The 25,735-nt window shown below is 36.5% G+C and overlaps 1 pseudogene; it reads right to left on the bottom strand.

Moving 5' to 3' along the window:
* The window catches only part of LOC141424302 (AN1-type zinc finger protein 1 pseudogene), a 93,643-nt pseudogene extending 68,651 nt beyond the window's left edge, over positions 1-24,992 (bottom strand).
* Between the last annotated feature and the right edge of the window lie 743 nt (positions 24,993-25,735).

Genomic DNA, 25,735 nt, shown 5'->3' with positions numbered 1-25,735 from the left:
AACTTAAATATTAATACCGAAAATTAGTACTGAAAAATAGGCACAGTGTGCATAGGACAGGGGTTACTAGTGGGAATGAGGAGGTGAAGGTAGGAGATTTTGGTGATGGTATAGTGTAGATGGACTTAATTTACCTATATGAAACAGAACTAAGAAACTTCTTGCAATTGCTTTAAGTGGGATGGGGAAGGGGTTGAGGAGGAGAGACAATGGGGGCAACCTAACTAATGTACAATGTAAGTCTAATCTGAATTCTCACTACAAATCCCCCCTATATAATAAAAATTCTAATACAAATTGTGTGTGTGTGTGTATATATATATATATATATATATATATATATATATATGCTGTCAGTATTGTCCATATAGTGCTGGTTTTACAGGCATGCAAAATGCAAGAGTTATGGGGTCAAGAAGGCTTTTCCCCAGATTTCAAAGGAAAGCCTGGGAGGCCAGGCAATGTGCAGCAAAGTCAGAATCCTTAGGAGCAATGTTCAAAAGGGCCTTCCTGGACCATTCCTCTACAATTTTTCTGCCTTCCCAGTGTCCTAAAAGCAATGGAGCCAGCTAACAGTGGGCTGAAACCTCTGAAATTACAAGCCAAAATGAATATTTCCCCCTTTAATTATTTCTCTAAGGTCATAGTGATATGGAAAAACTAGCACAGACATTTATTTAGCTCACAGTTTGGGAGGTTCAAGGGTGTGACTGACCAGCATGGCTCTTACGAGGACCTCATGGTGGAGAGCATCACAATGGTGGAAGTGCATGTGGAAAAGATAGATAACATGGAAAAATAGGAAGTCTGCGAGAGATCAGGCTTGTTCTTTGATAAGAACCCACTCATGAGAACTAACCAGGACCGTATGAGAACTACATCAATTCCTTCTGAGGACAGTGTCGCTAAAGACATAAAAACTTCCCACTAGTCCCCACCTTCAGGTTCCACCATCTTTTAAAATGGCTACACTGAGGACCAAGCTTCCCATAATGAACCCTTGGGGGACAAACTGCATCCAAGTTATAGCACCCTGTAAATTAGATAATACTGTTTTTGGTTAACAGATGAAATGATTTGATCACATATAAGTTGGTAAGTGCTAAAGCCAGGATCTAAAGCCAATAGTTTGATTCCTGGGCTCTTGTTTCTAACTATCTTCTCTCTCTCTCTCTCTCTCTCTCTCTCTCTCTCTCTCTCTGTCTCTGTCTCTCTCTGTCTTTCAGAGCCCATGGTCATGTTGGTAGAGTTAATGTTGTAAGTTGAAGGAAAGGCAGAAATCAGAGATTATTCAAGTTTTTGGGTTGAGTACCTCAGTAGATAATTATTTACTAAGATTGAAAATGTTAGGGAAACTGTTAATTGAAGAATGGATGCATGTGTTGTGGGGGTAGAAGAAGAAATACTTGTTATGTTTTAGAAACATTCCACTTTAGAGATCTCAAGTGGAATGCCAAGTGGACAGTTGAGTGTATAGAGCTTGGATTTAGTTGCTAGATAAAGACTGCAGAGAGGAATTTATGACTCTTTGGTGAGTTGGTATAAAAAAAACAAAGCCCTAGATATGAGGTAAATCCAGAAAAGAAAAAATAAAGCCCATGTTTAAGTTCTTGTACAGTTAGTTAGAGAAGGAAAAGCCAATTAAAAAATATAGTAAAAGAATCCAGGTATGGTGGTATACCTCTATAATCCCAGCACTTGGGAGGCCAAAGTAGGAAGATCACAAGTTTAAGACCAGCCTGAGCTAAACAGTGACACCTGGCAGAGAGAGAGAAAGAGGAAGACAGAGACAGAGATAGAAAGAGATTGAGATGTAAGGGTAAAACATCCAAGTGTGTCTTGGAAGTCAGTCACCAGGCAACAATTTCAAAATACAATTTATCAAGCAAACCATCCCTTTCCCCAGGAACCTGAAATACTGTCATTATCATATTTATTTTTTCATATTTATACAAGTTTATTTCCAGATTTTTCTATTCTTCTTGTCTGTTCTTCCATAATCACAAGCAAAGTACCATACCAAGTATACTTCTTTAAGTATAATGCTATAATTTTTAAAAGATTTCTGGCTGTAGATTCAGAAGCACAAATATTACTTGTTTACTTTCATAAGCAGAATTTATACATGAAAGTATAAATTCCAGCAGGAAGGAGATAAAAGGAGGAAATCGTGGAGTGAATGTGGTCAGAGTATACACCCATGTGTGAAAGTGTCATGATGAAACCCATTATTTTATATACTAAAAAAAGAAAAAAACAGTTTAAAAAATTTCAGCTGCCCTCACATATTATTTTTTTCTAGGTCTGTACCAACCTATTTTATTTCAATAATCTCATTGAGATGGCACTGACTTTTGGGAATATTGACATCTTCATAGTACTTGGTCCCTCTCACTGGGAGAGGGCATACTTCTCTTCCATTCAGATTTTTTTCATATGTGCAGCCATGATTTGTAGCTCTCTTCTTGGAGGACTAGCATACTTGCTCATAAGTTTATTCCTATGCAGTTTATGGTTCTTGGTGCTATCATATATAATCTTCTTTTTCTTGTACTCCTTAATTGATTATACTAGGCTTATCGGAGTTCTTCAATGTAACCACAGAGACTAACTTTGGCTAACATAAGCAAAAAGAACTGAATGGAAGCAAATGGGCTGTCGATGTGTCTGTTGGGCAGCTTTCTGTTGCTGGGGCAAAATAACCAAGATGATTAGCTTAGAAGGGAAAGTTTATTTTGGTTCATGGTTTTAGTCCATAAATGCTTGGCCTCATCATTTTTGGCCTGTGGCAGCACAGTACATCATGGTAGGAAGTAGGAATGGAGGCAGAGGTTTATCTACCTCATGGCAGTCAGAAAGTAAAGAGAGAGGGGAGGAGGGTGAAGGAGGAAAGGCAGAGAGGAGAAAGGAGGGATAGTGTTCTTGAAAAGGACACTATCCTTTTCAAAGGCATGGCCCCAGTGACCTAATTTCCTCCCAGTAGGCCCCGCCTCCTAAAGGTTTTACCACCTCCCAATAGCACCACAGGCTGGCTGCCAAGCCTTTAACACATTAACCTTTGTGGGCACTCCAGATCCAAACTGTAGCAGTTAGACTGAAGAGAAATTGAAGAACCAGGCTCAGAGTATATATACTGCCTTTTGTAATATAGAGAAATCTATTTTCATTAATGTATTTAATCAAAATTAAAATATGGTAATTAGGAGATTTTAAACAGGAACATACTAACATCTTTACTATAGAAATAACTGCTAAAATGGGTAAAATAATAAAAAACACTATGATCTCACAACACAAAATAAATGGAAATTTGTTAGGCTTCACTAGTAGTAAAAGAAATGTCACAAAATAATACACTAGTTTTTCATCTGTCAAATTAAAAGATGTTTTGTTGTTTGTAAATAATCCATTCTGGCAAGGGTGTAGGCAAATGATGTTCTTACTCATTGCTAGTAAAATGTAGAATGATACAAGACTTAAAGACCTAACAATGTTCAGCTATTACACACAAGAATTAACTGAGTATGTATAGTTTCAGAGGCTCTATCTTTTGAAACTGCTTCAAAGTACAACATATTTATGGGCAAAGATGTTTGGTACAGCTTTATTTATACAATAATTTTAGAAATGAAAGCCAACGTGGAAAGTAGCTAAGTTTATGGTACACTTTAGAGATGAACTTCATGAAAACCAAATGATCATTACAATTGCTAATATCAATATGAGAAGGTAAACACCAACTATTTAGAAGGAAATAGACTATCTTTGGTTCCTGGAACTTAGATAATGTTTATACTTTTTTTTGTAACTTTTCCAAGTTTTCTATAGTGACTACATGTTGCTTCTATGATATAAAAATTGAATAAGTTTCCAGAGGGGCCTGTGTCTACTTGAAAATTATTGCTTTTTAAATTCTTATTTCCTTAAGGCAAGGACCTCAGACATGAATTTCCCATCTTTCCTACTTCTCTGCCTCTTGATGTCTGCCTCTCATGCCATCTCCAGTGCTCTTTCCCTTTTCAAGTCCAGCCTGTCTTCTCTGGAAGCATCACAGTTAATTTCTCCCAGTCTCCTGCATCTTCAGTCTCTTGGTTTTCATTGGCTCCTTCCCCTCAAGCAACAGCACACTCAGACCTCATCTTTCTTGAAACAATCGGATTTGGCCCTGTTGCTTCTAATATTCACAATCCTTTTTCTCTCTTTTTTATCACCACCTTGCCTTTCTTTCATTATCATTATGCCTTTTTCCTTTCTCTCCCTCTACTTAAAACACATCTGGAAGGTCATTATCAACCTTCCTGCTTGCACATGTTAAAATGACAAAGCTATGATCTCCTACACGAAATAAGCCATCTCACCATTCAAACTCATCATTGCCATTTGTTGGCTCTGTTGCTTGAGGCTGCCCTTTCAAGATTTTTGTGAGGAACTACTCTGGAGTTAGTAGGTATAGGCAAGAACTTTCTCAACAAAACCCCAGCAGCACAGCAACTAAGAGATAGCATAGATAAATGGGACCTCATAAAACTAGAAAGCTTCTGCTCATCAAAAGAAGTGGTCTCTAAACCAAAGAGAACACCCACAGAGTGGGAGAAAATATTTGCCAGCTACACGTCAGACAAAGGACTGATAACAGAATATATAGGGAACTTAAAAAACTAAATTCTTCCAAAACTAATGAACCAATAAAGAAATGGGCAAGTGAACTAAACAGAACTTTCTCAAAAGAAGAAATTCAAATGGCCAAAAAACACATGAAAAAATGCTCACCATCTCTAGCAATAAAGGAAATGCAAATTAAAACCACACTAAGATTCCACCTCACCCCTGTTAGAATAGCCATCATTAGCAACACTACCAACAGCAGGTGTTGCCGAGGATGCGGGGAAAAAGGAACCCTCATACACTGTTGGTGGGAATGTAAACTAGTACAACCGCTCTGGAAAAAAATTTGGAGGCTATTCAAAACGCTAAACATTGATCTACCATTTGATCCAGCAATACCACTCTTGGGGATATACCCAAAAGACTGTGACACAGTCTCTGGTTACTCCACAGGCACCTGCACACCCATGTTTATTGTGGCACTATTCACAATAGCCAAGTTATGGAAACAGCCAAGATGCCCCACCACTGATGAATGGATTAAGAAAATGTGGTATCTATACACAATGGAATTTTATGCAGCCATGAAGAAGAATGAAATGTTATCATTCACTGGTAAATGGATGGAATTGGAGAACATCATTCTGAGTGTGGTTAGCCTGGCCCAAAAGACCAAAAATTGTATGTTCTCTCTCATATGTGGACATTAGATCAAGGGCAAACACAACAAGGGGATTGGACTTTGAGCACATGATAAAAGCGAGAGCACACAAGGGAGGGATGAGGATAAGTAAGACACCTAAAAAACTAACTAGCATTTGTTGCCCTCAACACAGAGAAACTAAAGCAGATACCTTAAAAGCAACTGAGGCCAATAGGAAAAGGGGACCAGGAACTAGAGAAAAGGTGAGATCAAAAAGAATTAACCTAGAAGGTAACACACACGCACAGGAAATTAATGTGAGTCAACTCCCTGTATAGCTATCCTTATCTCAACCAGGAACACTTGTTCCTTTCTATTATTGCCTATACTCTCTCTTCAACAAAATTAGAGATAAGGGCAAAATAGTTTATGCTGGGTATTGAGGGGGTGGAGTGGGTGGTAAGGGAGGGGGTGGGGGCAGGGGGGAGAAATGACCCAACTCTTGTATGCACATATGAATAATAAAACAATAAAAATTAAAAAAAATCACATGAGTTATCAACTCAATACAGTTGATTTGCTGTCATTAAAAAGATGAAACATAAGAAGAGCTTGTGGTGATGTGTTGAAAGGGTATTTATCCAAAAGAAATGAACTCTGCATATCAAATTGATACCTGTTCATTTTGTAACTAGCAAGATGTAGGGATCTAGTTTCAGTCCTTCATGAGTGTAAAATGAGATATCCTAGTATCATATTTTGCAGGTGTTTTGGGCACCTTTGTTGAGAATGAGATGGTTTCAGATTCATGGATTTATTTCTGGGTCCTATAAGAATATATTTCATTACTGTATCTACCTGTTTTATATTAGCACAATGCTATTTTTTTACTATGGATCTATAGAATAATTTGAAGTTGGGTATTATGATACATTGAGTATTGATCTTTTTGTTCAGTACTGCTTTAGCTATTTGAGGTTTTTTGTACTTTCATAAAAGTTTTAGGATTTTTTTCCAAACAAATTATGCATAGAAGGAAACTACTTCAACATATATGACAAACACATAGTATCATGATACTGAATGGAAAACTTCAAAGCTTTTGTTCTCAATCTGGAACAAGATAAGGGTGCACACTTTGGTCACTTGTATTCAACATAAAAGTGTTAGAGCAATTGAACAAGAAAAGAAATAAAAATAAACCCCTGGAAAAAAAAAGATTTTTGTGATACAATTTATTTATCTATAAAACGGAGATAATATTGGAATCCCTATAATGAGGTTACTGGGGGACTAGATCAGTTAATACATGCAGTGCTTATACCAGGACCCAGCATATAGTCAATAAAAGATGATTGTTTTATCCATGATAGTTATTATTATTGCCACAGATGAGAAAATTTTTCACTAAATTTAGGAACCTTGCCTAGGAAGCCGTCACACAAAGACAAGTCCTGTCTCCTTCAGGTTGGTCCTCTTTGTATTGCATTCCTTTAAATACTTTTTGAGGGTCTTTCCTCCTCAACCTTTCTGGGGCTTTTGAGATTATTATTTCCTACTTAATTCATAATACTACATCATTCCTCTGTATCTTTCGTCAGCAGTGTTCCTCTTCTGCCTCCCACATCTTCCCCAAAATACAGTTCTAGCCCAGTATGCCTCTCTGTCTCAGCTGGCTTGTGATGTCACTGCTGGGTATAGAGTGACTCTCAAGTCATGTTACTGGGACTTGTGATGGTTAATGTTGTGTATTAGCTTGATTGGCCTAGGAGAGACCCAGAGAGCTGATAAAACTATTTCTTTCTTGTGGTGTGCCTGAAGTATGTTTCTAGAAGAGATTAGCATTTGAATCATCAGACAGAAAAGAAGTCTTACCCTCACCAATGTGGGTAGCCATCCAATCTGTCAGGGTTCTATATAGAACAAAAAGCAGAGGAAGGGCAAATTTGTTTTCCTTGTGTGAGAGAGAGCAACATATGTCCATCCATATCTTCTCTTGCCCTCCATTATTGGTGCTTCTGGTTCTCAAGTTTTCAGACTTGGAATGAATTAGGCCACTGGCTTTCCTTGTCTTCAGTCTTGTAGATAGTGGATTGTAGAATTTAGCCTCCATAATCACAAGAGCCGGTTTCCTAACAACATAACAAATACTGACCTATTCCATTCTGTTTCTCTAGTGAACCCTAATATAGCACCTAAGTCTGTACCTCAAACTCACTGTAAAGCAAGGTTTAAAAATACCTGGCTTTGGGTATTTCATGCTGGTCTTTGAGCCATTCTTTTATTTATTTGTTTTTTAAAAGCAGGACTTACTTATCACTAGTTGCACATCTCAGGATAAATCCTCCTGGAGGTCAGGTTTGACTCTTCTAAAAAAATCATGAGGCATCCGGAAGAGGCAGCATCACAACTCTACAGGTCATGCTTTGCTACCTGCCTCCTTTTCATCAGATTCCTACAGCATAGTCTCCTACCTGGGACAGTTCCTGAACAAACTGGGGACTTGGAGGGAAGCCAAGCAGTTGAGGGTGAGTCTAGGGAAGAAGAAAGCTCATGTCAGTCCAGGGAAAACAGTTGGCCAATGTTAGTTAATTCAGCTTGGCTCCTCTACTTGGGTGAAAAAAAGATTTGTAATTTTTCACCATTATCAAATTTCAATATCTGATATTTCAGTATCTGGGATTGTTTTTGAGGTTTCAAACTATAGCTCCAAAAGCCCAGAAGATGATGTCGCAATGAGGAAAAATAGTAGAAGCAGCCCATGCGAGATCTAACACTATGAGAAAATTTTGGTGTCTATGGATATATAAAGAGACAGTTTTTAACTATGCATGTTTCAGATCACCAAGCCTTAAAGATGATTTGGATTTGAGAGGAAGAGAGAGAGAGAGAGATCTGAAAGCAAACTGAAAAGATTTAGGCTGTTTGTCCTGCAAGGGACTCAGACTGCAGCCCATATATCAAGAAGCACTGAGAAGGTGAGCCTAAACACCACGGTGTCTAGGAGATCCTGTTGTGCAGCTGCCAAGAGTGCCACTTAAAGCCTGACAAAGGTCCTGTCAGGGCACAGAAAGGTAAATGACAATTTTCACATGAGGTCATAATTGGAACTGTATTATTTCACTGGTCTTGCAAACTGCAAATATAAACATGCTGGATAAGAGTTTGCAAACATGCATCAATGATCCACAATGAGTATGTTAGGGATATTTGAAATGTACTCCTGGTATTGACTTGTGAGCTCATGACAACGGATAAAATCTGATATTCTGGGTTGGGTAGAACAAATATGTGACCTAGAGGGCATTTCCTACATTCTTCTGAGGCACCTCTTTATATCTATGAAATGAAGTTGTAACCTCATTTCGCACTGTCTTCATCTGCATTTTTATCCCATACTTTTATTCTAAAACAGGTCATTTAGAAATTGGAAGGATGTCAATTTTGTTTTCTAGTAAATGATTTAAATTTTACATACTTCTCTATGTCATTATCCCTGAGGTCATCTGCCCACATAATTCAAATTTTATGCTTTAGAATGTGAGAATTGCCCAGTTGGAGTTTGTTAAAAGTGCAGATTCCAGATGATAGAGTGGCTCAAGTGGTAGAGCACCTGCCTAGCAAGCATGAGGCTCTGAGTTCAAACCACAGTACATATAAAAAAATGCTGATTCCAAGTCTAACTCAGTAGTCTCAAGTGAGATCTAAAAATCTGTTTTTAAGTTAATTTCCAAAGTATTCTGATGCAGTTAACCCCAAAACTATGGTTTAAGAAAGACTGGGAAAAGAGGATATCCTTCAGCATTGTTGCTCCTCCATATAGTGCCTGAGTATGAACTTGGAAAAGACACTCCTTCCTCAAGAAACATGACTTCCAAGCCAGGCATGGTGAAACACGCCTGTTATCCCAACACTGGGGAGATTGAGGCAGAAAGGTCATGAGTTCAAGGCCAGCCTGGGCTATATAGCAAGACCCTGTCTCAAAAGAAAGGGAGAGAGAGAGAGAGAGAGAGAGAGAGAGAGAGAGAGAGAGAAATGAAAAGAAACTTGACTTCCACTGATCAATGCATACATGTATGAGGCCTTGTCTTTTTTCAAGCTTTCCACTTAAAGCATAAGCATCTTTTGTGCACAAGAAGCACCAGAGAGAAAGCACATCTGTCCCTGGCAGGAGGCTCTGGCAAGAGGCTTCTTATTCCCTTTTTACCCTTGTTACCATAATTGGCTTCCAGTAAAAAAATAGACACAAGAAGAGATACCTGGACAAAGAGGGAACAGAGAGGAAGTTTTTGTTTTTAATGAAGAAAGTAATATGTATATATATATATATATGTATACATATATATATATATGTATATATATATGAGTAATTAATGATAATAAATTAAACATAAGTTAGTAGTTAGACTGTAGGCATAGTACGTGTAATATAATAATAATAGTAATAAATAGTAATAAATCCCAAGTCTGAGTTTGTAAATGCATTGCTACATTGACTTGACACGTTGAAATATTGTCATTTTCTTCTTAAGTTTTCCGTCTACAGAACAGCAACTTTCAGTGAAGTCTGAGCTTGTAATCTGCTTTCTATATAAACTGCTGGCAGTTTATGTTTCATGATACAAGTTTCAGAGCCATGTGGTGGTGCATGTCTGTAATCCCAGAATTTCAGAAGTTGAGGAAGGAATATAATGTGTTCCAGGCCAGCATGGCTACACAGTGAGACCCTGCCCCCACCCCAAAATGTAAGTTTCATGACCATCTTATCCACTTTCCATCCTGACAGTTCCTCTCCCATTCTTTCGTGTTTTTCTCCTCTCTCACTAATAACACATGTCGTAAGCCATGCAACAGCTTTAAGACACTGTTATTGAGTTTCATCCACTTCTCCATTCCTCTAGTCAACACGTCAGCCATCTGCCATAATCCCATGCTTGGATTAATATGTTCAGCTCTTCTTAGTGTTCAGTTTCTTCTTCTAGGCTATTGTCATTACAGGCAGGACAATTTTCTAAAATATTTTTTTCATTGTCTTTTCTTTGTTCAAAAATTAATCAAACAAATCAATTGGTAGCACCTTATCAGTCCAACTTTTCTTATACTGCTTCCTGTCCTGTTGCCCTTAAGAAAATTTGCCAAATAAGTGATTTTATCATTCTTTCAATTCCTTTGCTCAAATGGCTCTTCTTGTATAGAAACATAGGGGTGGTGACCTACTCAACTTGGCTGTGCATCAGAACTGCTAGAAGAGATTTTTAAAAAACATAGTAGTGTTCACCAGCTCTAGAGATTCTAATCGGTAGGTCTGGTTCTGGTCTGAGTGCAGAGTATGCCCATTCCCCAGGTGATTCTTGTGGGCAGTTCCATCCAGTGCTGGATGTGCAGCAGGTGTTCAGTAATTCCTGAGGGAATGAATTTATGACACATCCTTTTTAGCCTGCCAGTGACTAGCTATAACTCTTAGGAAGTATATCAACCCCCCTCGGCTTAGCACAGAACACTCTTCATGATTGCGCCCTTACCTCTCTTTCTTGCTTTTCTTCTGCTACTTTCCCACATTGAGCCTTTGTTGTGATCATACTGAACCCCCTGAATCCCCAATATTCACTTTGTACTTCCTGTGCTACATCACTTCCTTTCTTCTGTCAGTTGTCTGTGTCATGTCACTTATCCCTTGTTAAACTCTAAGCTCCTTGAGGACCAATCTCTCTCTGCATCACCTTCTGTCCCACACACAGTGTGTTAATCTGTTTGTTGCCTAAGTGAATACATTTCACTAATGCTGTTGTTAGTGTGTTCATGGATGGATGAATGCGTTTCCCTTTTCTTTTCTTTATTCATTTTAGATCAAAGCTTATTGTGGAATACAAATGTTCTGTACACCTTAAAGATGCCCCTTCAGATGGAGCATTGACATGCTTTTTAACATGTACTTGGTGTGATAAACAGTAAATGAGATAACACAAAATTTTTGTCACTAAAATTGCCATTGTTGAAGCTATAAATGAGAGTGAAAAAATAAGGATTCATACATATTTCATAGTATAGTTGTGCCCATGGTAAGCACACAGCCAACATTAAGTATGTTTTTTTTTAAATTTAAAGTGAATTATCAGACAAGTTATGGAAACAACCAAGATACTCCACTATTGATGAATGGATCAAGAAAATGTGGTACTTGTACACAAAGGAATTTTACTCAGCCATGAAGAAGAATGGAATCTTATCATTTGCAGGTAAATGGATGGAACTGGAGAACATCATTCTGAGCGAGATCAGTCAGGCTCAGAAGACCAAAAATCATATATTCTCACACACATGCAGACTTTAGATCTAGGGCAAATGCAGCAATGTGGTTGGACTTTAATCACATGACAAGGGGAGAGCACATATGGGAGATATAGAAATAGGTAGAAAACCCAAAACATGAAAGCATTTGATGTCCCCACTCCAGAAGAACTAATACAGAAACCTTAAAGCAACAGAAGTTAACATGAGAAGGGGATCAGAAACCAATGTAAAGATCGGTTAGAGTTGAATCAACATGGGTCGTAACACATGTGTACACGAAAGCAATGTTAGGAATCTCTCTGTATAGCTATCCTTAACTCAACTAGCAAAACCACTTTGTCTTCCTTATTATGCTTGTGTCTTTTCTTCAACAAAATTAGTGATAAGAACAGAACAGGACTTGCCTGGAACTAAGTGGGGGAGGGGAGGAGGGGAGAGGATGAAGGAGGGGTGCAAGGGAGAGGGTGGGGGAGGGGGGCAGGGTGGAGAAATGACCCAAACAATGTATGCACATGTGAATAAATGAATAAAAATTAAAAAATTTAAAAAGTTTAAAAAAAATAAAGTGAATTATCTTCAAATTTGCTTGAAACCTAGAATAGTGCTTCTGAAAACATATCTATGGGTCAACATGAGAATCCCTGGAGAGTATTTTAAATATAGTCTGAATCTTGCTCTAACATCTCTCCAGTTGAAACCCCAAGAGGTGAGACCCCAAATCTATATTTTTAACAAGCTTCACATATGATTCTTAATGCTGGTAAAGTTTGATATCTGTCTAAAATTAAAACAAATGGTCCACTGCATTAATTTAGTATAGCTAATGGTCTGATTTTAGGGTACTCTCTTATTAATGAGATACCTAGGTAAAGATGTGTTAAATTAAGGACTAGCTTGAACATAAAGATGAAAGAACAAGACAAAAATCTCTGTGGTATTCATTAGAACGACATCTACAGCTAAGATTTTAGGCTTGTCTTGAAACTCTGAGCTACATTCTCAGCAAGAGAGATCCTGGAAAGTGCCTATGGAACATATCTCAGCAGTCTTTTCCCAGCAATTGGAAAATTTCAAAACATATTCTTTCAAAGATAAGAAATTGACCATTCTTGAGACTGTGTGGCTGATTTCTTGAGTAATTCTATGTCACTGTTAAGACATCAGAATATATTCTCCATTTTATGGTGTCACACCAGCAACAAAGAGAGACAGTTAAAGACCCATTAAAGTTATTTTACACATTCTTTCTGTGAAATCCTCTTTATTAGTTCTATTAGTTAGCACAGTGGTGCATGTTATAATCTCAGCTACTTGGGAGACTGAGTTGGGAGGATCATTTGAGGCCAGGAGTTTAAGATCAGCCTGGGCAACATAGCAAGATCCTGTGTCTTTTTTGGGAAATACTGAGGTTTGAACTCAGGGCCTTACACTTGCTAGACAAATGCTCTGCACTTAAATGCCTCTGGTCCTTTTTGCTTGAGTTATTTATATTTCACTTTTGCCTGGGGATGGCCTCTGATGGTGATCCTCCTACCTCTACCTCCTGAGTAGTTGAAATTACAGGCATGTACTATCACAATCAGCTTTGCATTACTGGGGTTTGAACTCACGGCTTATACCTTGAGCCACTCCATCAGCCCTTTATTTTTTTGTGATGGGTTTTTTTGAGATAAGGTCTCATGAACTATTTGCTCAGGCTATCTTTAAACTGTAATCCTCCTAATCTCTGCCACCTGAGCAGCTAGGATTATAGGTGTGAGCCACCATGCCTGCCAAGATCCTGTCTCTTAAAAAAAAAAAAGTATATTAGTTTGTTCTAGACTGCCATGATAAAATACCCCAGATTGGGTGGTCTAAATACAGACATTTATTTTCTCACAGTTCATGATCGAGGCACTGAATGTTAATGGTCTCAGTTTCTAATCAAAAGATATAGAATGTCAGGTTGGATTTAAAAAAAAAAAAAAGGAAAGAAAGATCCAACCACCTGTTGCCTACAAGAACAACACCTCACTGACAAAGACAAATATAGGCCTAGCATGAAATGTTGGAAAAATATTTTCCTAGCAAATGCAGTCTAAAAGTAAGCACAAGTAATTAGAATCAAATCTGACAAAACAGACTTCAAACCAAAATTAGTCAGAAGAGACACAGATCACTTCTTATTAATGAAGGGAACAATCCATTAAAGAAGATATGGCAATTGCAAGCATATATGTACTGAACATCAGCACACTCAATTTTATAAAACAAACACTACTGGACATAGGGACCCCAACACAACAATAGTGGGTTACTTAAATACCCCACTCTCATAATCTAATGGGTCATTTAGACAAAAATCAACATGGAAACATCATAATAAAATGACACTATAGGCCAAATGGGCTTAATAGCCATCTATAGAGTATTTTATCCAAAAGCTACACAATAGGTTGGCAGCATGGCTCAAGGAGTAGAGTATCTGCCTAACAAGTGCAAAGCCCTGAGTTCAAACTCCAGTACTACCAAAAGCAGGACATCAAAGCTGCTGCCTTCTCAGCAGCCTGAGGAGCTTTCTCAAAATAGATTATATTTTAGAACATAGAGTAAGTCTAACAAATAAAATTGAAATAATATCTTGTATTTCATCAGACCACAGTGGAACAAAACTAGAAATCAATAGCAAGAGAAACCACAGAAAATATTGAAACACAGATCTTGAACAATACATTGTTGAATGACCATCGGGTAATAAAAGAAATAAGGGAGAAAATTTAAAAATTCCTAGAATCAAATGAAAATGAAAACGCAATTTACCAGAAGCTCTGGGATACAGCAAAGGCAGTGCTAAGATGAAAAATTATAGCTCTGAGTGTTTATAGTTAAAAAACAGACCTCAACTAAATAACCTAACAATATACCTCAAACACTTAGAAAAATAAGAACAAACAAGGCCCTAAGTTAGTAGGTGGAAAGAAATAATAAAGATTAGAACAGAAATTAATGAAATGAAGACTAAATAATTATACAAAGAATCAATAGCACAAAAAGTTGTTTCTGAGACAATATAAGCAAGATTGACAAACCTTAGACAAATTAATGAAAAGAAGATCCAAATTAATAAAATTAGATATGAGAAAGTGGATATCACAATAAATACCAATGAAATCAGAGGATCATTAAGGAAGACTAAAAATCTACATTCTTATAAACTGGAACATCTGGAAGAAATGGATGCATTTCTAGATAGCAAAATTAAATCAAAAGGATATAAACCACTTAAACAGATCTATGCAATAAGCAATGACATTAAAGTAGTAATAAAGACTCTCTCAACAAAGAAAAACACAGAACTAGGTAGATTCACTGCCAAATTCTGTCAGACATTTAAAGAACTAACATCAATGCTCCTCAAAGTATTTCATAAAACAGAAAGGGAAGGAATGCTGTCAAACTCATTCTATGAAACTACTATTACCCTGCTATCGAAACCAAATAAGGACACAACAAAATAAAAAATTATAGACCAATTTCCCTGATGAACATAGATACAAAACTTCTTAATACAATACTTGCAAACTGAATTCAACAACACATTTAAAAGACCATACATCAAAATCAAGTTGGTTTTACTCTATGGATACAAGGATGGTTCAAATATACAAATCAATATACATAATACTGAACCTAAACAGGATTAGAGATAAAAGCCACAGTCATCTCAAAGCAAATTTTTTGACAAAATTAAACATCCTTTTGTGGTAAGAGCTCTGAAGAAACTAGGAATAGAAGGAACACACCTTAACATAATAAAAGCTAAGTATGACACGAATAGCCAACATCATTTTATACGAGGAAAAACTGAAACCATTTCCTCTAAATTCATGAATGAGACAAGGGTGTACACTCTTCCAACTCTTATTCAAAATGTATTGAATTCCTAACCAGAGAAATAAAGCAAGAAAAAGAAATAAAAGAGATGCAAATAGGAAAGGAAAAAGTCAAATTACCCCAATTTGCAGACAATATGATCCTATACTTAAAAGACCCTAAAGACTCCATCTAAAAACTCTAGCTCTGATAGGCATTTTTGGAAAAGTAGCAATATACAAAATTAACATACAAAAATCAGCAACTTTCTGTCACCAACAATGGATATACTGGGAAAGAAATCAAGAAGTTTTTGTGTACAATAAAAACTATGAAACACTGAAGAAAAAAATCAAAGAAGACAGTAGAAGATGGAAAAGGCTCCATCTTCATGGACTGACAAAATTAATATTTTGAAAATGGCTATACTACTAAAAGCCATCTACAGATTCAATGCAATTTCCATCAAAATCCCAATGTCATTCTTCACAGAAATAGAAAAATCAGTCCTAAAATTCACATGAAAGCAAAAAATACCTCAAATAGCCAAAGCAATCCTAACCAAAGAGCAATGCTAAAGGTATCACAATATCTGACTTCAAACTATACTACAGAGCCACAGAAACAAAAACAGCATGATTCTAGTACAAAACAGACACATAGACCAATGGAATAGAATAGAAAACCCAGAAATAAGCCCACACTACTACAGCCACATGATTTTTACAAATGTGCCAAAAACATGCAATGGAGAAGATAGCCTCTTCAACAAATGGTGCTGGGAAAACTGGATATCTACATGTAAAAGAATGAAACAAAAATCAATTCAAGACTGGTTGTGGTGCGTCATACCTGTAATTGTAGCTATTCAAGAGGTGGAGGTCAGGATGATTGCAGTTTGAGAAAAGCTGGAGCAAAAACAGTTTATGAAATGCCCATCTCAACCAATAATAGCTGGGCACTGTGGCATACACCTGTCATCCTAGCTACATAAGAAGCATAAATAGGAGAATTGCATTCCAGGCCAACCCTGGCATAAATACAAGATCCTATTTGAAATAACTAAAACAAAAAGGACTGGGGCATAGCTCAAGTGATAGAGCACCTACCTGTCAAGTTCAAACCTTAGTACTATCCCCCCAAAAGAAATCAACTCAAAAGGATCAAAGATAAAACACACACACACACACACACACACACACACACACACACACACAGACACACACACACACACACACACACACACACACACACACACACACAGATTTTTTTAAAACCCCAAGAGCAAAAATATAGGCAACAACTTTCTGAATAGAATTCCAGTTGCCCAGGACTTAAGGGCAAGAACTGACAAATGGGATTGTATCAAATTTAAAAAGCTTGGCACATCAAATGAAACAATTATCAGAATCAAGAAATAGCCCACAGAATGAGAGAAAATCTTTGCCAGCTGTTCATAGGATAAAGGATTAAAATCCAGAGTATACAAAGAGCTCAAAAAATTAAATACCCAAAGAACAAATAATTCAATTAATAATTAATTGAACAGACAGTTCTCAAAAAAAAATGGCATAGCCATAAAGAAAATGCATATCAAAATCACACTGAGATTCTATTTTACCCTAGTGAGAATGCCCATCAGTAGAAAAACAAATTTTGGTTGAGGATGTGGAGAAAAAAGAATCCTTATTCACTGTTGGTGGGAATGTAAATTAGTGCAGCCACTATGGAATTAAGTATGGCGGCTCCTCAGAAAACTAAAAGTAGAACTACCTTATAACCCTGCTATACCACTCCTTGGAATGTATTTGAAGGAATTTAAGTCAACATAAATACAGATACCTGAACACCCATGTTTATTACAACACTATTCACAATAGCCAAGGTATGGAATCAGACTAGGTGCCAAACAACCGATGAATAGATAAAGAAAATGTGGTATATACACACAGTGGAATATTATTCAGCCAACATTCAAACAATATATTGAAATTATATTGTTTGCAGGAAAATGGATGAAATTGGAGATCATCCTGTTAAGAGAGCTAAGCCAAGCTCAAAGAGCCAAATATCACATGTTTTCTTTCCTGTGTGGAATCTAGCTGTAATGTAATAATGACAGTGGTGGGATATGGGATATGTCTGGTAAAAGGAGTCAGTGGAGGGAGGGGGAAAAGACAAGGTGATTAGGGGTTAACATGAATGAAGTACATTATATATACATGAAAATAGTATAATGAAACCACTAACTACTGTTTGAAAAAGGGGTTAAAAAGAGTATAATAGAAGGGGTGAATTTGATTAAAGAACATTGTATGTATACACGGAAATAACACCATGAAACCCCTTTGTACAATTAATGTACACAAACAAATAAAATATGAAAGGAAGGTGTGAAATCAATTAAAAATGTATTTTATTTTACTCAAAACATCATTTCAATTTATGATCTATTTAAAAAATTTGATGAGCTTTTTTACATTGTCTATTTTAATAAATCTTTGAAACATAGTGCATATTTTATGCTCACAGTGCATCTCAATTCTGACAAGCCACATTTCAAGTGCTCGGTAGCCACAGTGATTACTGTATTTGACAGCACAGATGCAGAATATCCACATCTGGATACAGACCCTGTAGTTTCAGAACTGAAAAAGAAATCCAAGATACAGAATATTTCATTTTTTTGTCAAGGTAAATGTTCCCATCTGGGATACATTCACACACAGTAGGAAACTACTTCTGTTATGTTTTTCTTCCCTATGGTCATAAGCACATCTCTTGCAGACATCAGCATTATGGCTTAAGTTCCTCCTGACGATCAGCTGGTCAGGTGTGAGCTCTTAGATACAAAATTCACAGAATTCATTTGTCTACACTCTATCTACTTACCATGCTCCATCAGAGGAGTGTGATCGGGTATTTTCTTTAGGGGAGACAGGGTCCAGCCCTAGCCATTTGCTGGTCTATGGCAAGACTCTAGTGAAAGACTTAATGAGGCTTTCATATGAATCTGACAGCTTGGTGGTAGTTTTTGCCCCAGATGACGGCCTCTCATGGACAACCGTGTACTTGACTAAAGCTGCTTTGAATTTTTATTCATTTTCCTGAATGATAAAATTCCTCACCCTTATTCCTTAACCTTTGGGAATAATTTAGTCTTCTCTTTATCTGGCTTAGCCTCCCGTGGATATTTTAAATGTCAAGTTTCAAAATGTCACAGGGTTAATGGCTTTCTTTGGTGGACTGGACTCTTTCGGCCATCTGTTTCAGGTGCAAACACATCAAATCTCATGAGTAGAGATTCCTCCTATGCCTGTCATAGCTCCAAACATAGCATCCTGCAAATAATAAGTACTACACAGGTGTTTTCTGAATAAATAAGATGTTTTGTAGGTAGATACTCCAATTGGACCTAAACTGGAATGCAGACATCAATTTGCTGAGTGACATGAGTAGGGAAAAATACTTTTTTGACTTGGCCAGGGACTGAAGCAACAATGAGATGAGAGGCACAGATGACAACTGATAATTCAGGTCTGTTCAGGGGCCAGGACTTATTCCCATGGAGAGAAGTCCAGTTTCCCTATGTGTGCATTTAAAGAACTTGACCCCAGGGCAGGGAGGTTGAAAGTGTCAGGGTGACACTGTGATGGATTTGCCACAAAAGTCAGTACCCTTGGCAAGACAAGTCTCTTCCTAAGGAACTACAGAGCACCCTAGTGGAGACTGTGAGCCCGTGGGAAGATCACACTCAGTAGATGTGGAGAGGAGATTTGGTGTAAGTAGCAGAGCCCTTGAATGCATCTGAAATACCACCCAAGAAGCCTAGAGGGCTTGAGGTAGAGGGAGATATTGACAATTCACTGAAATACCATGACTCTGAAAGTCATAGTCTATGGCACCCTCAAACCATATCCATGTGCTTGGAAATATTTGGTTTACAGCTGTAAAACATTTTAGGATATGTTAATGCTTAATCCTCAAAATACCAATCTTTCTCTACTTCTATTCATACCTAATTCCTTCTCTTTCTCTAATCACATAGACATTAAATAATTCAGCATATAATTTTTACTGTGCTAAAATTAAAGAAAATATCAGAATATATATATAACTTTTTAGAAAACCCCAACAATCATGACAACCTTTATTAGAAGTCAGTAGTTATTAAGGAAGCATTAAAAAGAAGGTTATTATTTTTTAATAAAAGAAGTCTTTTGGAAGCATTGATTGCATGTGGCTTGGTGAGTATGTAATTAAAGATCTAGGGAGTTGCATAATTTTATTAAAATCTAACTGTAGACCAAATGACTTCAACTTTTAGAATGTCAAATATTGATTGTCACAAATAAGGAAGTTCATTGAACTTTATATAATACCTTTATAAAATATGGAGCAAGAAATTTCCTGAATATACCTGAACAAGGGGGCTGGCAACTATTCATTCTAAAAGAAATTCAATTTTAGCACTAATGATATATTGAGCTACTTGAATAACAAAGTTCCATAAACTCATATGTGGACAAGTTTGCACTTATGAATTCACCAGGTAAAATTTTTTTCTCTTCCACTCCATGTCAAAATCTATAAAAGCCAGCTTTCCTTAAATGGTTCTTTTTTCCAGCAGAGAATATTTTTTCTCTCATTCTTTCACTGTAGCCCTTCTAAGATCTTGGCTGATGTTTGGAAAAGCCTCAAATGGACATTTCATTCATTCATGTATTTCTTCACTTGTCTCCTACATTGCCATTAATCATGAAACTCTAACTTTCATTTTTTTGGCAGATCCCTCAGAGTAAACTGTGGTGTTTCCTTACTATTGTAGTTTAAGCTCTCTTTTCAACTTTGGCTACTATAGATTTCCCTTTGTTGTACCAAGAGGCTCAGAGTGAATGCCAGCAATAGCACTATGCAAAGATGGCCAGCAGGTGGTACATAGCCCTCCTGTCTCTCAACACCTAGGGAAGAGAGAAGCTGGGTCTAGGGTATGGCTGGGCCACAGGCAGGGATGCTGGCTCCCTTTTTAGCAATGAGTGTGAGAATAGCTTTTCATGGTGTCAGAGTGTGGGGTGTTGCCTCAATTTGTAAATACTTTTTGTTTGGTATAGAATCTATTTACCAAATTATTTCATCTCAGGCTTTTAAAATTATTATTATATTGACTTTTGCATAATGTTAATATTATCTTTTGCCAGTATGCATTTTATTCCTTTATAAGGTAATGGTTTTTCTGCATGGTAATTCTGATTAGCTACCACTGATGTCTGCATCTCACTATGATGAGTCAAGGAATATTTTTTATTACTTTTCTTTCTTGGTATCTATGATTCCGGAATCTCTTATTCAGTTTTTCTTAGAACTCATAGTCTTCAATTCTAGAAAATTTGCAGTTATTATCTCTTCAAATATTCTCTCTCCCAGTTAATATTCTTTCATAATGGAATTACTAGGCTGGACCTTCTCATTCTTTTCATATCTTTTAATAGAGTGGTCAACCATTCAAATTTACCCAGGACTAAAGTGTTTCCCAGGATATGAGGCATTTAGTACATAAACCAGAAAAGTCCTGGACAAACCAGGATGTTCAGTCCCCTGCTCTTTACTTCTTATATTTCTATCTATAGTTGCCAATTGTTTAAGATCCTACAATTTATCAATTGTCACTTTAGCTGTGATTATTAAAATTTTTGTGAATGTATTTTTGAAATTGTACTTTGTAGTCAAGATTTTCTTCTTTTCAATTTCTTTTTCTAGACCAATTGAACATGCTAAGCTTATTCCTATAATTAAATCTAAAGCCACTGTTATCTTCATGATAATTAGCACAGAAGAGGGATAAAAATCAAACAGTAACAATTTATATTCCTTCTGTAGTCATTCTTCATTGGATAAATGCAGAAAACATTAGTCTGGAACCTTAATTTTTGTTTGTTGGTAAAATGTAGTTACTTTTGGCTTATGTTTTGCTTTAATACATATAGAGTCTGTAATGAAGTTTGGTTATCTCATCTTTCTCCAAACAAAAACAAAAACAAAAAAATGAATCCTACTGAAGGTAGTTCTTTATCAGAAATAGGCCCCTGAGGGTGTGGCTCAAGAGATGGAGCACTTGCCTAGCAAGTGCAAGGCACTGAGTTCAAGAAAGAAAAAAGAAAAAAGATACCCCAGAGCCAAGAAAATAATTTTCCTTTCTTGGACCAGAGAGTCCTCATCCAAAAGTTTAAACAACTGAATGAGATAATCTCCACATTTCTATAATTCATGTACACATATCAATTTACACATTACAATGTAGAAAGATAGTAAGGCTATACATTCTGGCCCCATAATAGTAGGCTTTACCATGTGACTTGCTGAAAGCAAAAGTGGCAAATCCATCTTCTAAGCATCAACTGAAATGCTCTCTTTGTCATAAGAATGGTGAAATCACAAAAAGGCTGGCTGGGGGAGTGGTGCTTCATCTTGGATCCTGGCATGAAGATGACATGGAGCAATGCCACAGCTGATCAACAGCTGACATTAACTAAGCGTGAAATACACTTTTGCTGTTTATACAGCAAAAACTAATAAATGCTTATCAAATACAAGAATTTGCTAATAATTGAGTATCAATTCATAGTTAAGCTTTAAAACACAAAAACTTAGAAAATTAATCATGCAAATTATGATACAATGGAAATAAACTAAAAAACGGCTTTTAAAAATAAAAAAAAAATATCTGTAGTACAAGAAGTTGACTTAAACATATACATAGAATTTTCTATGTGATTTCTGGCTTGGACATTTTTTTTTTTTTTGCAATACTGGGGTTTGAACTCAGGGCCTCACTCTACTGCTTGTCCCACTCCTCCAATCCTTGAATTCTTCTTTAAAATTTTTATTACCATCTATTAATTGTACAAAAATGTTTTATTGCTATTTCTACACATATGTACATTGTACTTTGATCCAATTCACCCTTCTACTACTCTTGCTTTTACTCCTCCTATGGCCCCCACTTTATTTTACAGTTTTTAGTGGGTTTCATTATGCTGTTTTCATACACACATGCAATGTACTTCAATCATATTTACACCCCATCACTCTTTTTCTCCTGCACCCCCCACTGGTTCCTTCCCCAGTCTCCTTTTATATTCATGTCATATAATCATCATAATAATTATCATTATTTAGGTTTGTAGTCCACATATGAGAGAAAACGTGGTATTTGTCTTTTTGAGTATGTCTTATCTTGTTCAATAAGATGATTTCCAGTTTTGTCCATTTTCCTACAAATGACACAATTTCATTGTTCTTTATGGCTAAATGTATGTATATATACCACATTGTCCTCATCCATTCATCTGTTGTTGGGTACCTAGGCTGATTATATAGCTTGGCTACTGTGGATGGTGCTGCAATACACTTGGGTGTTCTCCCACTTTTATCCTATTATACTAAATATTTTCCTAATAAATTGCTATTACTTTTACTACATTTTTGCATGCATGAATTATTCTCTGGCTGGATGCAAGAATGAGGTACTCACTAGCACTAAGCTTTCTGGTAACAGTTTCAAAGTTTCAGGACTTTAATATCTTTGATTAATTTTGAATTAATTTTTGTACAGGGTAAAAGATAGGGGTCTAGTTTCAGTCTTCTGCATATGGGTATCTAGTTGTCTCAGCACCATTTGTTGAAGAGACTTTCTTTTCTCCAACATGTGGCTTTGGCACCTTAAAAAAAAATCAAATGATTGTAGCTATGTGGATTTATTTCTGAGTCTTCTAGTCCATTGGACTGTCTGTCTGGTCTTTGGTCAGAACCATGCTATTTTTGTTACTATGGCTCTGTTGTATAACTTAAGCTCAGATATTGGGATGCCTTCAGCATTGCTCTTTTTGCTCTGTATTCTTTAGCTATTTGAGGTCTTTTGTGCCTCCATATGAATTTTAAGACAATTTTTCTATTCCTGTGAAGAATGACATTGGGATTTTGATGGTCATTGCACTGGTTCTGTAGATTGCTTTAGGTAGTATAGCCATTTTCAAAATATTATTTTGTTGGTCCATGAAGATGAAAGGTCTTTTCATCTTCTTTCTTCAATGTTTTGGAGTTTCATTGTAGAAGTTTTTAATATCTTTGGTTAAGTTTTTATTTTTTGAGGCTATTGTGAATGAGATTGTTTTCCTGACTTCTTTCTTAGTCTGGCTTGAATTTTTGAATTCAAGTAAGAATAAACATGTTTTAGAAACTGTTCTTCATCATTAAAATATTCCAAAAATAATAATATTTCCACCATTACATAAAGAACAATTTTCTTTTTTTTTAATTTTTATTTTATTCATATATGCATACATTGCTTGGGTCATTTCTCCCCCCTTTCCCACCCCCACGGCTCCCTCTTTTACCCTCCTTTACCCCTCTCTACCAGGCAGAAACTATTCCGCCCTTATCTCTAATTTCGTTGTAGAGAGAGTATAAGCCATAATAGGAAGGAACAAGGGGTTTTTGCTAGTTGAGATAAGGATAGCTATACAGGGAGTTGACATGCATTGATTTCCTGTACGTGGGTGTTACCTTCTAAGTTAATTCTTCTCGAACTAACCTTTTCTCTAGTTCCTGGTCCCCTTTTCCTATTGGCCTCAGTTGCTTTAAAGTACCTGTTTTAGTTTCTCTGCGTTTATGGCAATAAATACTATCTAGTTTTTTGGGTGTCTTACCTATCCTCACCCCTCCCTTGTGTGCTCTCGCTTCATCATGTGATCAAAGTCCAATCCCCTTGTTGTGTTTGCCCTTGATCTAATGTCCGCATATGAGGGAGAACATACGATTTTTGGTCTTTTGGGCCAGTCTATCCTCACTCAGAATGATGTTCTCCAATTCTATCCATTTACCTGCGAATTATAACATTAAGAATTTTCTTTAGCAATCCAGCTTTTAAAAGTATGACCCCAAAATAAAGCTTCTCTTGAAGTAGTGTGACATAACCTTAATTTCTTAGCAGTTAACTTGTAATCGTCATTTTTAAGATTAGCTAGAGAAGCTACAAAATCTCTGAACTTTCCAATGTTCCATGAGTGGAAAAAAGAACACAAGTTTGCTCTCCTCTTTGCTAAGAAAACCTGAAAATGAGTTCTTTCTGCTTGTGGCAATGACTTATCCCCATCAGTGTACATTTTTAATCATCAATGCAACATTTGTATCTGTTTCACTATGTTTTATACCTTCCCATTGTTTACTGACTGTCTCTCCCATCTTGGAATCAATTATGTATTTAACTAGCTTCTGAGCGGAAGCCATATGAGACTTTGGGATTTCCAGTTTTTTGTACTCATAACCTGACTGATAATGGTGTCTTAAGCAAAAACTCTCATAATCAGGATATATAACTGCCATGTGCTCTTGTTCAGCACACTCCTTCAATGAATGTGGGTACGATGTATGTTTATTTCAGTCTCTTGCTGATTACAGTCACCTCAGGACAACCATGACAGTCCTTGCTTCTGTGTTCAAGGCAAAATTTTATTCCTAAACCACTATTTCATACAAATGGAAGAAAATCTTACTGACAGTAGTGGTCCATAGGACTATACTGCCTGATGTCCAACTCTGCCATCTTCCTTAATTTTTAAAATAGAATTTGTATTTTTAAATATCTATGATATGACCTTGTTTTTATGTGATGGTCTCTAGTAGAATGTTCTATTATACAGAATTCTTAGGGCCAAGTCTTACTGTTTATTGTGTCTGTTCATTCTAATTCGTGGTAGATTATTACATATGCTTTGTAAGTTTTGATTTTTAAGCTCATTTTCATTTCAAAGAGGTTTGATCTACAGAACCCTAGACTGTCTCTTTAAAGAACTTTTGTATTTTCTTCTTTGATATTTCCTAGGAATACAGTAGCTCAGGATTAATTTTTATGTTAATTTCTCAATTTGAAGAACTCCATGAGCAGGTATAGTATAAATTTGAACTCTGTAGTCATAAGGGTCTACATAACCAGAACTCAACACAAAGTAGACTAACTTTCCTATCTGATAACTGAAAACTTGTTGACTCTTATTAAGGATAAGATTTTAAGCAGACCATTTTGTTCAGGCATAAAAAATCCATCCTTAGATTACTGAGACCAATAAACCACAGTGCCTGGTCTGGTTTTCTGTTCTATTTAATTTGAATGCCTGCATATTTCCCACTTGTCTTGAGGGATGTGCATCTTTCACTATGGTAAACTGGTTTTAGAACACACACACATACATATACATGTACATATGGATCCAAGATCCATATGTACAGGTCCTTTTTTTATAAAATGGCATACTATCTGCATGTAACCTACACATATCCTCCCATATA

This window comes from Castor canadensis, chromosome 6 (assembly GCF_047511655.1).
Source record: "Castor canadensis chromosome 6, mCasCan1.hap1v2, whole genome shotgun sequence".
Lineage (NCBI taxonomy): Eukaryota > Metazoa > Chordata > Mammalia > Rodentia > Castoridae > Castor > Castor canadensis.
This window is presented reverse-complemented; position numbering and strand designations above follow the sequence as displayed.